At 35.5% G+C, this 13,034-nt stretch overlaps 1 protein-coding gene across 5 annotated transcripts in view; it reads left to right on the top strand.

The window, feature by feature from the left end:
* Nucleotides 1-13,034, top strand: part of GALNT13 (polypeptide N-acetylgalactosaminyltransferase 13) — a 494,468-nt gene that overhangs the window by 50,863 nt on the left and 430,571 nt on the right. The window contains exon 1 of one of the 5 annotated variants that reach the window (XM_036023468.1): nucleotides 12,475-12,485. The exons of the other annotated variants lie outside the window; for them this stretch is intronic. The gene's annotated coding sequence lies outside the window, so the exon portion shown is untranslated. Of the gene's footprint in view, nucleotides 1-12,474; nucleotides 12,486-13,034 lie in introns of those variants that run through there. 5 annotated transcript variants of the gene reach the window in all.

The raw sequence follows: 13,034 nt of genomic DNA, 5'->3' as shown, positions 1-13,034 counted from the left end.
GTGGGTATTTCAAAAAACTTTTGCAGTAGAGAAATTACTATTTGAAAGTACAGGATTATTTTTAAGAAGGTACATCCAAAAATCATATTTGTTTTTAATATACCACATTTCTTTCCAAAAAAACTTTTAACTAATTCACATTTTTACCCACAAAATTAAAAAAGGACCCATTTAATCCCAATTTTGTTAAAGTATAATTTTATCAAAAACAGTGTTTAAGTCCTGGCTGGTGTAGCTCAGTGGACTGAGTGCGGGCTGAGAACCACAGTGTCGCAGGTTTGATTCCCAGTCAGGGTACATGCCTGGGTCGCAGGCCATGACCCCCAGCAACCGCACATTGATGTTTCTCTCTCTCTCTCTCTCTCTCTTTCTCCCTCCCTTCCCTCTATAAAAATAAATAAATACAATCTTAAAAAAAACAGTGTTTAATTTTAATTTACAGGTCTTTCATTATTAGCACAATCCCCTATTAAATTAATTAGTATTTTTTTCCCCTGATGAAAGGGAAAATGTTGCTTTCACTTCAGTTGCCTTTTGATGTGCTTGTAAATATAATGGTAACTTTTAAAATCTTTGCTCAACTTTTAAATCTTGAACAGAAGCATGATATGTTTCCTTTCCTTATGTATTTTTGGCAAATTTTATTTCTTTATAATATTTCTCTTTTCTATTATTAGATTATATACTCCATTATATTAGATTGCTTTATGTTGATTAGCAAGTTATATTCTTTAGCAATTTTATTTGACAAGGTGCTTTGCTAATAAGAATATGAATTATAATTCTTTGGGGATATAATAATTTTACTTAGCTGTTTAATTAAGTTGGGACTAATTATTCAATATTCTGATTTTAATTCTTTATTTACATCTTCCCTCTAGTTGCCTGTCTTTTAAGGCACTTAATTTATAATTAATAACTTCACTAGAAAGGCTGCAGGAGAAAAAACCCCTGAAACTGAAAATCAGACTAATAAGTAAGTAGCTTTAATAAGGTGTTTATATTATTTTACTTAAAAATATTTTTAGATAGACAAATTTGAATATTTACTTGTTAGTGTTTTTAAACTAATTAAAATGAAGTTATATGTTTCTCCCATGTATGAAATATGATATAAAAAAGTCCACTAAATTAGAATATTCAAGCTGGCAAATGAAATTTGATTTATATTTATGCAATTTTGTGATAAAATTTCAGAAAGGAGCTCTAACTGATTTTCTTTCTAGCTTTTTCTGCAACCACATCCCTCTGCATTCTCTCCCTTATGCTGCTGGGACCTTATTGTGCCCTAGAGTTCTGGACTTTTGCTGGACTCTCCTTAACTTTCTTTTTGTCTGCCCCTGCTTCCCTGCTGGAACTGAGTGACACCAGTATAATTTTGCAAGATAATTTAAGATTATTCTTAATTAGTTCTACAAATAAACACTTATATTTTCTAAAGAAAACCTAGACAAGAAATAGCCACATAATTCTATACATTTCAAAGAAGGAACACTTGTAATTCATTCCTTACATCTTTTGTCATAAAGAATTCAGAAGCCTTAAGGCCAGTTAGGAAGCTGAGGTTAAGATTTTCTAATGGTTAGATGTCTCAGTGGAAACATTTGTTTTCTTTTTTAACCATGTGATTTATAGCAAAAGATGGCCAGCTTGCTGGTCCATGTCTGTTGGGAAATGTCGGAATGCTCTACTGTTGTCTGAAATCTCTAGGTTTTATATGCAGGCAAATATTTTGTATTTTTATTTTCCCCTCTTGGTAACTAATAATGGACAAGCTTAAGCCACTGGTATGCCATGTTATTAGATGAATACTGAGCAGTCATTAAATAGCTAAAACGAATGATGAACAATTTTTAGGTTGTTTATAGAAAAATGATTGTTTCTGAGTGACATATATTGCTTTTTTACAAGCTTTCTTTATGAAGACTTAATTTCACTATGTTTTAATGATAATTTTCTTGTAAAATATCATTAACATGTATTTCAGGCTTTGGCATTCATAGCATCGTCTTAGAAGAGATGCCCCCATTATCCAAGCATGACTGGAAAAGCCAGTGTGGAACAAAGTGCCTTGACAAATGGCATCTGCCTTACAAACATTCTCTGTGAGGCTTCACTCTTCTTTCCATCTTTCCATGCCTGATAATCCTTTGTTGCTCTGTTCTCTCAACATTATTAATTACATACAAAAACTGTATGTTATAAGAGTTCTACATCTGAAAATCACTCCTAATGTTGATGTACCTCCTTTCTTATCCCCACTCCAGTGCTTAATCTACCCCTGCTACTGGATCCTAAGGCAGAGGCAGGGATTGTGCTTGTCTCTCTGTTTTATTTTTGGTGCCTTGCACAGGAGTGCCACCTATATAGATACTCTATTGTATCTGCTGGGTAAATGAAAGGAATATTTTAGTTATTATAAATTAAAGCAATGGTTTTATCCCCAAAACAATACATGTTTTTATTAAAAACTTAAACCTACAGAAAACTATAAATCAATTCTACTCCTCACAGATTATCAAGTTTAGGTGGCCAAAGAGCAGGCAGATTGTCAGTCGCAGACATTGGTTCACTGAGGACTGCGGTGTGATTATTTTGCCAGGCTCTGGTGCTGGATCTAGGTGACACAGAGAACAAGAATTGAGCTCACTCTTTTCTTTCACCTGGTAGGATATAATCTGTTCCTTCCCCAGATGTCAGGATTGTTTCTCTCCATAGACATGAAATTTGGTGTGTCTCAGATCAATAAATATAACTGAACCTCTTCTTTTCTCTGTCACCTGTCTGTGACCCACAACTCCCCTGTAGAAGGATTAGATGTGGATTGAACAAGGGCATTTTTATTAAATTTAAAGATAGCTCCTATGTTGGCCCACATGGACAACTGTAGGGCATTCAGTTAGTGCATACAACCAAGAGTTTATTATCATCATGGTCTAGGACCATGTAATTTCAACTAGAGAATCCAGGTACTTGAATCAGAATTAAGTTTGAATACTCTAGGCCCCCTTTGGCTGGACTGCCACTGGAGGCATAACAACCAGGCTGCCTTGTACTTACTGCTGGGAGAAAGAAAAATGTGCTAGGTTTAGGAATGGACAGGGTAGTATCCCAGGTTGAAAACGTAGTTTTATATAATTCCCTACCCATTTTATACTGATAATTATTCAGTAGTTGGCCAGGGGAAGATGAACTATTTGTAGGGAAGGTCAAGTTCAATGAGCCAACCACCTTGCTCGGGCGGTAGACCAGGAGGTGATTGGACGTTGGGTCAGATATCTTCTGCGGTCAGTTTTTACAAAGGTCATTCCAATATTCAATGAAAACTTTGAATGCTGTGTAGTATGGAAAATCTAACACCTTGGCTGTCATTTCATTTTTGGGTGGCATTTGTGACAAAAAACACAACATTGTCAAACTCTAGACAGTCTGAAAATCAGGAAACATGATCCAGTTTACTTCATGGGCCTTGGCGGTGTGGCCAGGAGTGGTGGATTTAACTAGAATGACGATTGTCAGCCTTTTTCATCTCATGGCACACAAAAACTAATTACTAGAATTCTGTGGCACAGCGAAAAATAGGTATAATTTTGAATCAATCACACCTGACGACTATTATTTTGTTGGCTGTTGTCATTTTTTTTGACAATCTGAAAGAAAAGAGGTCAGTGCATGTTTCAAAATTTTGTGTGGCACACCCGGTGAAAATTGCTAGACTAGAACATCAACACTGTAACTTGGGACCATGTAGGATGGCAACTTGGGTGCCTCATCATACAGAGCCTCCCTCACACAGAGCTGTAGGTGGGAGCCCTACTCCACCATCCACCCTCAACTTCTGGACCATGTTCACACCGGTACCTATGACCTTAAGTCTGCTCTGGTGAAAGGATACCTCAACCTTATCTTTAATCACCTTTTATTTTAAAGCAGCTGTGGTCAGGTTGGAGAGGACCAGAGGTATCAGTGGGTGTGGAGGAAGAAAAGCAGCTCTGTGCCAGTGAACAAGGTTTGCATTTATCCAGTTTAGAGTGGCCATTCCCGCACAGCTCAACAAATGATTCTTCAACATTTTCAGCTTCCATTATTATTAATACCCATGCTTATTTAGTTCCCCTGCATTCCTATAAGACCCTTTCTTTCTCAGTCTGTTTTGCACTTATTCATTAAACAAATGTTTATTAAGCACTATTAAGCACGTATGTTGTACCATAAAATGTTTTTGGTATCTGAAGGATAGCATGGAGAGTAATAGACATAATTCCCTAGGGGAAGTCGACAAAAAACAAATTAACATATCTCAGTAGTATGTACTCTGAGTAAATTACATAATTATATGGCATAGATGATGGAAAGGCATTATTTTAGATAAATTGGTCTGGAAAAGACCTCTCTGGGTGAGTAAAGGGCAAAGGGTGCTGCCATTGTACTACTCAGGGCAACAGTGTCCCAGAGGGAATGTGAAGCATGAAGAACCTGGAGCACATTAAGGGAAGGAAATAGAATTAGAAGGTGAAGTTTGAAGGATAGTCAAGGTCCAGATTTGGGTGGCTGTTACAGGCCAAGATAAGGATGTGGAATTTATTTTAAATGTGATAGAAAGCCATTGGTGATTAATGAGCAGAAGAGAGAAGAGATTTGATGAAATTTTAACAGGATCCACCTGCCTTCTGGAGAGTAGTTTATTATGGGAATGCATTTAAGAATATAACAAATAACATGATTAAGTGATCCTACAACTAGTTATATACTCAAGAGAAATAATTACATGTATTCATATAAAAACTTGCCCATGGATGTCCATAGCTACACTATTTATGGTATCCAAAAAAGTGGAAACAGCCTGCATGTGGATCAACTGATAAATGGATAAATAGAATGTGCATAAACGCACAATGGAATATTATTTGTCAAGAAAAGGAAGTTAAATATTGGCATATGCTAAAACATGGATAAGTCTTGAAAACTTTATGGTAAATGAAAAAGATAGTCATACAAGACTGTATATTATATGATTCCATTTATATGAAATTTCAGAATGGGAAAACCTACAGAGACAAATAAAATCACTGGTTACCTAGGAGCATTGGGAGGTCATAGCAAAGGGGAGCTGTTTTCTTTTGAGGTAATGAAAGTGATCTAAAATTGATTGTGGCGATGAATGCACAACTCTGTGACTGTACTACAAGCCGTTGATTCTACAATTTAAGTATATGAATTGTACAGTACACATCTAAATATAGCAGTTTTTTTTAATTAGTTAAGGCAGAATGGCAAGGTGGTGCTGGTGGCTTGATCTGGAGTGGTAGCAGTGAATTGGTAGGAAGTGGGTCAGATCTGAATGTAGAGCCAACAGACTCTGCTGCAAGATCAAACAAGGGATGCGAAAGAAAAGAGCTGCCAGAAAAAGGGTACAAGGCTGTATGTTCAAGCTTTGTCAAATACTGCCTAGGAGTTATACAAGAAATGCATGAAAACTGACTGTTAGATTTGGCCATGACTGTGTCAAATAAGGTTTCCAGATAGTGGCAAGGCTGAAGCTTGTTGTATTTAAGAGAGAATTAGAGGATAAGGATGTGGGATGTGTACACAATGGTTACACATAATTCTATACAAAAGTTTCCATTGAAGGTGAGCAGAGAGCTGGAAGGATAGCTAAAGAGCAATATGGGGACAAATCAGTTTATTTTATGATCATTCATATAGCATCCTTATGCTGATAGCAGTGACTTATTAGAAAAGAAAAACTGAGGAAGAAGAGATAAGTATATCAGTGAAATCTATGAATCTGTGAGAGCATGGGTGTTGAATTCCTAAAAGGACAATTCATCTGTTTAACACTTGGATTGTATATTTAGGGGTGACAGTAATAGAAGCAATCAATTTGATACATTCAACATAGCCATATGCAAAATTCTCCTCTGATTGTTTATATTTTCTCTGCTAAATGGAGAAGATGAACAAATGGATCCTAGAGCAAATTAAGCCTGAAACATTGGCAGAGACAAAAATGGTAAAACTGGCCCTGGCTAGAGTGCTTCAGAGGATTGAGCCCTGGTCTGTGAACTGAAAGGTCACTCCCTGGATTTTTGGTGAAGGCACGTGCTTGGGTTGTGGGCCAGGTCTCCATTGGGGTTGTGTGAGATGTTTCTCTCACGCATTGTTTCTCTCTTTCTCTTGCCCTTTCTCTCTCTAAAAATAAATTAAATTAAAAAAAATTTAAAAAACGGCAAAACTGAAGCTGCTGTATTTCGGGTACATCATGAATCATGAAAAGTCAAGTCCTTAGGAGAAAGACAGCAATACTGGGAAAAATAGAAGGCACCAGAAAAAAAAGGAAGAGCAAATGAGATGGATTGACTCTGTAAGGGGATTAAATGATAATGGAAAAATGTAATTAACAATTAAAAAGTAAAAGAAGCCATAGGCGTGAGTCCACAGGAGCTGAGCAGGGCTTTTAAGATCAGGCAGCTGTGGACATTGCTCACTCAAAGGGTCCCTGGGAGTGGGAGCTGACTCAATGGCACATCACCCACAAATGTAGAAGTGTAGTGATGAACTGAGAGGAAAAGGCATGAAGATGGCAATATGAGGATGGCAAATGAGATGCAGTCATTTTCTTTTGGAGGTTGATTTGACTTTGCCGTATTGCAGATTGCTCTGAAGCTCTGGAAGTCCACTTGTGAGTCCACTGTGAGTTTGTAGATTTCAAATGAGAATAGTCAGCATGGGGGTTTCTTTCCAGCCACATTCATCTGTTTGCATGTAGGAATGGAATAGGGGAAAGTTGGATTAAACCAGTATATTCATTTGCTAGGGCTGCCCTAACAATGTATTATAGATTGGATGGCTTGAACAACAGAAACTTATTTTTTCAGAGATTTTAGAATCCTAAAATCAATGTGTCTGCAGAATTGGTTTCATTGTGAGGCCTCTCTCCCTGTGACGTATGGGTGGCTGCTTCTCTGTGTTTACATAGTCTTTCCTCTCGGTGTCTTTCCTCTAATCACCTCTTTTTATGAGGAAGGAAACCAGTCCTATTGGATTGAGGCCCATGCATATGACTTCATTTTACCTTAATTGCTTCTTTAAAGGCCTTTCTCTGAATGCAGTTACATTCTAAAATACTGGGGTTAGGACTTTATGTATAATTTTTTTTGAGGAGGACACAATTCATACCATAACTGCTAGTGCTGGAGTTTTAAAACTTAATCTATTGGAGTGAGAGAGGGCATATGTAAGAGATGTGAAATTCTGTTCTCAAGTAGCTTGGTATTTAAGAGGGGCATACAAACAAATATAAAGACCAATTAACTTTTTAGTATATTGGGTGGGTAATAGGTACAAAGAAAAAAAATTGAGTTAAAGAAATACAGAATGTGTTTTCATATAAATCAAGCTATCCATGATTTGACATTTGAGCAGGATAGAAGTGATAGCTGAAGGAAAGAAGAGTGGGAAGCCATCACCCATCAGTGAACACAGAAAACAGCGTATGTACATTCCCTGAGGCAAGATGATGATTGGTCTCCATAAGGAATGGCCAGGGGACCCAAGCCACTGCCATGGATAACAATGGTAGATGAGATCAAAAAGGTATTGAGTAAAGGAAGTCCTCTATTTGATGCAATTGTGCCTGTAACTTCTTTAGTTAATAAAAAGTTGATGAAGTCAGGGAATCATATGATAGGCACATAAATATTTTGGTTTTTACCTTGAAAAATTTGGTATCATTTACATAGAATTAAATTGCACAGATCTCAAGTGTATAGTTCAGTGAGTTTTGACATTTGTGTCCTGTGTGACTACATCAGAAACTACATCTATCAAATACACTTTTATTATTAAATATAAAATGTATTACAATCCTCAAAATATTAATATTATATATATTTGTGATTTACTATTAAACACACGTGGTCTGTCTGGAAAAAGTTCAGCCATTGTCAACATAACAAGAATAGTTTGCGCAACATCGATGTAACCTGGCAGCCAAAGAGAGTGGACTGGAATATGCATGTGTGAACAATGACGACTTAATTGTACTAGTCAGTGGGGACAGTAGAGGCTGTTGAATGAGCATGTGTGCTGTGTGGCAGTTACATTAAAAATGTAACTGAGTGAGTAGAACAGGAATCTGGATAAGATTTTGCATTAAGCTTGACCATTCCTTCACCAAAACTATTTGGATGATTCAGAAGGCCGCAGCTATGGGCAACTGGTGACTGGCACCTTCATCATGACAGCATGTCTGCTCATGCATCATGTCTCGTGCAGAGTATTTTGGTAAAACATCAAATCACTCAGGGGACTCAGCCAAACTACACCCCAGATTTGGCACACTGTGACTTCTGGCTTTTCCCAAAACTAAAATCACCTTTGAAAGGGAAGAGATTTTAGACCATCAGTGAGATCCAGGAAAATATGATGTGGTAGCTGGTGGTGATTGGGAGAGCTGTGTGAGATCCCAAGGTGCCTACTTTGAAAGGGACTGAGATATCATTGTCCTATGTACAATGTTTCTTATAGCTGGTATCTTCTTCAATAAATGGCTTTGTTTTTCTTATTACATGGCTGGATACCTTCTGGACAGACCTCGTGCTTATAAATATCAAATATGTTTGTGGTGATCATCATTTTTCTGACCCCCTGAATACATACATACTGAACATACACTGCTTCTAGATTCTAGAAAGATTAATGAGGAAAATTCTTTTTTCTTGTTCACTTGATGATGTTCATTATAATAACAATATTACTATAACTTGGTGTTACATAGGTGCTATGCAGTGAGCCCATTCTATGTGTCAGACATTGTTATAGGACCTTTCCATGTATTAATTAGCTCAATACTCATCATAGTCTTAGGAGGAACAACTACTACTTTTCATATTTTGTGACTAGGAAAAGGGAGGCATGGATCATTTAGGTAACTGGAATTAAGCCATATAATTAGTAGTGTTGGGACCCAGATTCAAATCACGGTATTGAAACTCCAAACTATTTATTTCTGGATCATAAGCTAGGTTGCTTTCTACTAGTTAAATTTTATGTAATGAATACTTAAATTTTCCTTAGTTTAAATGCAAGTGAGAGTACATATATTTTATATACATATATATACACACACATTCACACACACATACATATAGCTTCCATTCCACCATTTTTTCATGTAAGACATTTATTTCACATTATCTTTTTCTGCTTCTATGTCTCTTATTACATCTTTCTGTGTGGTGTGGTTTCAAGTGTGGTCCCTTTGGTTTAGGCAAAGGGTGTATTTTTCTGGCTCACCTCTTTTTTAGATTTTCCTTTATAAAAGGATCGGTCTTCCTATCAATATAACCTGTAGCTAATTCAAGGTATTTATTCAGTGTGTACTCACTAGGTTTATCCGTCCATAAGCAAACTGCAAAGTTGTCCAGTCACCAGTTTACAGAAGCTCCTGCATAGTGATTCAAAATATTGAAAGTGTGTCAGTGCCTGGAACTTCTGGGGCACGACCAGCAGTCTTGCACTAGCTTCCAGGATCCTTTGGCAGTTGCAGCACAGCCTCACAAAATAGACTGAATACATTTGCACCTATTATGCAATTTTCTGCAAAAGAAAACAGATGACTACAGACAAAAATAAGTTTAACAGCAATATGACTAGACTCCTTGGGTAAGGGATAACTTACTAATTAAAAAAAGAAACAAAAGTCTTTCTCTTTTATTTTAATAATATACTTACCAAACTTATAAATTTTATCCAGTTTTTATTTTTTTATATTTGAAATCCATTTTTGATAAAGATAGGAAAAAATGGTGTCTATTTTCAGACAAGAATCTTGTCATATCTCATAGACTATCTGGCTGATATTATTTAGTGGGCAGGAAGAAAAGCAAGGGCAGTCTGACTGGCAAAATGGTACTTGATAGTTTTCTAACTCCTGAAGTTTTTCTATCTAGAGAAGTATTTTCAAGAGGGAAATAACTGTGCTAAGAAGATTTTGAAATAATTAATAAAAAGGATTGTATTTTTGGCTAGAAGAGCCAGTAGTTTATGTAGTTGGTCATGCTGCACATGGGCTTGGCAAGCCAGGGATCTGCAGAACTTGGACTTGGTTTGAGAGACAGAACAGTGTTTGCAAATAAATGGGGGCTTACTGGAATAAAAACAGAATACAAATGCTGACTCTTTTAAATAAACCTGGGGCCCCAACTGTGCTCATGTTGGTGAGTGTTATTGTGTATACTGTGCCATCCTTCTGATAAATTTGTTCTTATGTGAAGAGTATTGCAGCACAATATACAAGATTGTTCTTTTACAAGTGCCAGCAGATAAGACCCTTGTGAATGATAACATTTACTATATTTTAAATGTACAGATAGAATTAAAAGCTTAAGATATATAAAAAAGACTATTTCATAAATACATAAAAATTTAAACAGCAACTTACTTCTAGCCCATAAAATACTAAAGTTAGACTTCTTTTGGTGTTAATGTTTTGATGTACAGATCTAGGAGGCTTTGAAATTAGAATAATTTGTATAATTATCGAAGTGATAATAAGATGTGATTTTCACATTTCATTATAGCTAAAGTTAAAATTAAATTCTCAAATAACTTCAACTGTTAGGCTCTTAGAAAATGACATCTTAGGCATTTTAATATTTAATATTAAGTGATTCCATTCAAATTTTTCTATTATAATAATATTCTACATACTTTCTTTTTAAAATATCCTCATTCTTTATTCTGCTTAAGTCACAATATTTTGTGAAGTGGATAGGGTAGAAAATATGTTATAATTAAATATAATGAAGAACAGAGAAGCAATGTGCCTATCTAAAGTCATCTTTTCACTTTTGTTTTTTACTGTTTGGTACTACCTTTAACATAAACAGGGATTTAATTATTATTCTAAAATAGAATATTATTATTCTCTCTTATTTTGAGAGAAGCCAAGTTTCAAATAACAGATTATTGAACTCATAAAAGAAGGTTTTAAAACATTTTGGCATGACTTCATCAACAAATAAATTTCAAGGAACAAGATAAAGAGTGTGAACATACATATTAAAAAAGTCTTAAGAGACCGCTCAACCAACCATAATGTATTTAATAGCAACTTGATTCACACAAATCAAAGATTAAAAAATAAATTGAGACAACTGGAGATATTTAAAAACCAAGTGGATCTTCAGCAGCATAAATCACTGTTTGATTGATTTGACTCTGGGTGATGGGCAGACAATGCAATACACAGGTCATGTTTTATAGAAATGTACACTTGAAACCTATATAATTTTATTAGCCAATATCATCTCAAAATTTTTAATAGAAAAGAAAAAATGGTAAGATAAAGTAGAATGAAATTTAAAAAAGAAATTTCTTATTGATTTTTCTTTAGTGTAATATAGTACTTTGGCTTATTCTTGTCTGTATCATTGAGAGTTTTACACAAAACATTAACAGATTATATAACATAATATCCACAATTTTCTTTAAAATGATCCTGGATGTGTATAGGGAATGAATAGTTACTATGGAGTAAAACAGGATTCGTCACGTGTTGATAGGTTATGAAGCTAGGTGAATGGTATGTAAGTGTTTTTAAGGCTGTTCTCTTTATTTTTGTATATGTTTAAAATTTTCCATACTGAAAAGGTTTGTTTTTTAAGGCATGTTGGTAAAACTATAGGATAAATGCTGAAAATACTCTGTTTTTGTCCTTACAAGAAAAAAATGGCACAAAATAAAATGCTGTCATACTTTGTTTCTTAAATGCTTTAATTGATGAGTTTTATTTAAATATTTTTACCATATATATTCCTGAATTCCCAGTTGGCTAAATCAACATATTAAATGGTAGAATTGGGGTCTTGCCAAGATTTTAAACCTTTACTGATTTTATTGATTATATGTTCTTCATTAATATAGTATTTAGTTTGACAAGTTATAAAACTCTAATACCATAATAAAAAATGTTAGTTTTCTTGTATATATTAATTTCTTCTGAGTACCTACCTTATTGGTTATTTTGAACATGAACTTCTTTTTTTTTTTAAGATTTTTAAATTTATTTTTAGGGAAGGAAGGGAGGGAGAGAGAGAGAAAGAGAGGGAGAGAGAGAGAAAGATAGAGAGAGAGAGAAACATCAATGTGCGGTTGCTGGGGGTTATGGCCTGCAACCCAGGCATGTACCCTGGCTGGGAATAGAACCTGGGACACTTTGGTTCCCAGCCCGTGCTCAGTCCACTGAGCTACACCAGCCAGGGCTTGAACATGAACTTCTAATAACTGAAAGTAATAGTATCAAATGTTGATTTTATAAAAAATACTGCTTCTGACTGGTTCAAGCAAAATACTTCCCAAAGTGCAGCAGCAGCAACACAATTTGTTATATCTGCAATGAGGAGAAATTGGCAATGCTTATAAAAGTTACTTTAGGAAGAAGTTCACAAGGAGATGAAGCACAAAAGGACATGCCACATAAAGTGGAATGTAGGGCAAATTCCTGAGGAGCTCACAGAGAAATGGCCGCAGCTTGTAGGAGTTGAGGTCAAAAACCTCAGTAGGAAACAGTATGCTACTCATTTCTTCAAGTTCACTGTTAATTCCAACATCTATTGAACTCATTATTTTGATAACTTTTTCCCATTCAGAAGTGAAGGAGGTTTTCTTTCAAAATCCCCTTTAGAACTGTGTTCAGCAGTTTCAGATTCACTCCAGTTAATTCTTGATGTTTTCTCAATTGAAGGATAGGCAATGAGGTCAGAATGTGATTTAGACACATTTTTTGATAAATGCTTGTCAATCAGGGCTTTTGGCCATGACCTTATTCTCTCCAGTATACATGCTGTCTCTACAAATTCCGTTATGTTCCAAATCCACTGGTCCCCATTCTGGGATGCATTCCCAGTTGTTCTCGTACTAACAATGGTATGGTTTTTGACTTGATTATGTGTTTTTTTTTGTAAAAAAATTTCTACTAACACTTTGGCTTTGATTTTCTTTAGCAAGTGTTCTGAATTATTTTCTGATGG

The sequence above is a fragment of the Phyllostomus discolor genome, chromosome 4, assembly GCF_004126475.2.
Source record: "Phyllostomus discolor isolate MPI-MPIP mPhyDis1 chromosome 4, mPhyDis1.pri.v3, whole genome shotgun sequence".
In the NCBI taxonomy this organism is placed as follows: Eukaryota; Metazoa; Chordata; class Mammalia; order Chiroptera; family Phyllostomidae; genus Phyllostomus; species Phyllostomus discolor.
The sequence above is the reverse complement of the archived record's forward strand: the minus strand, read 5'-3'. Positions and strand labels throughout refer to the sequence as shown.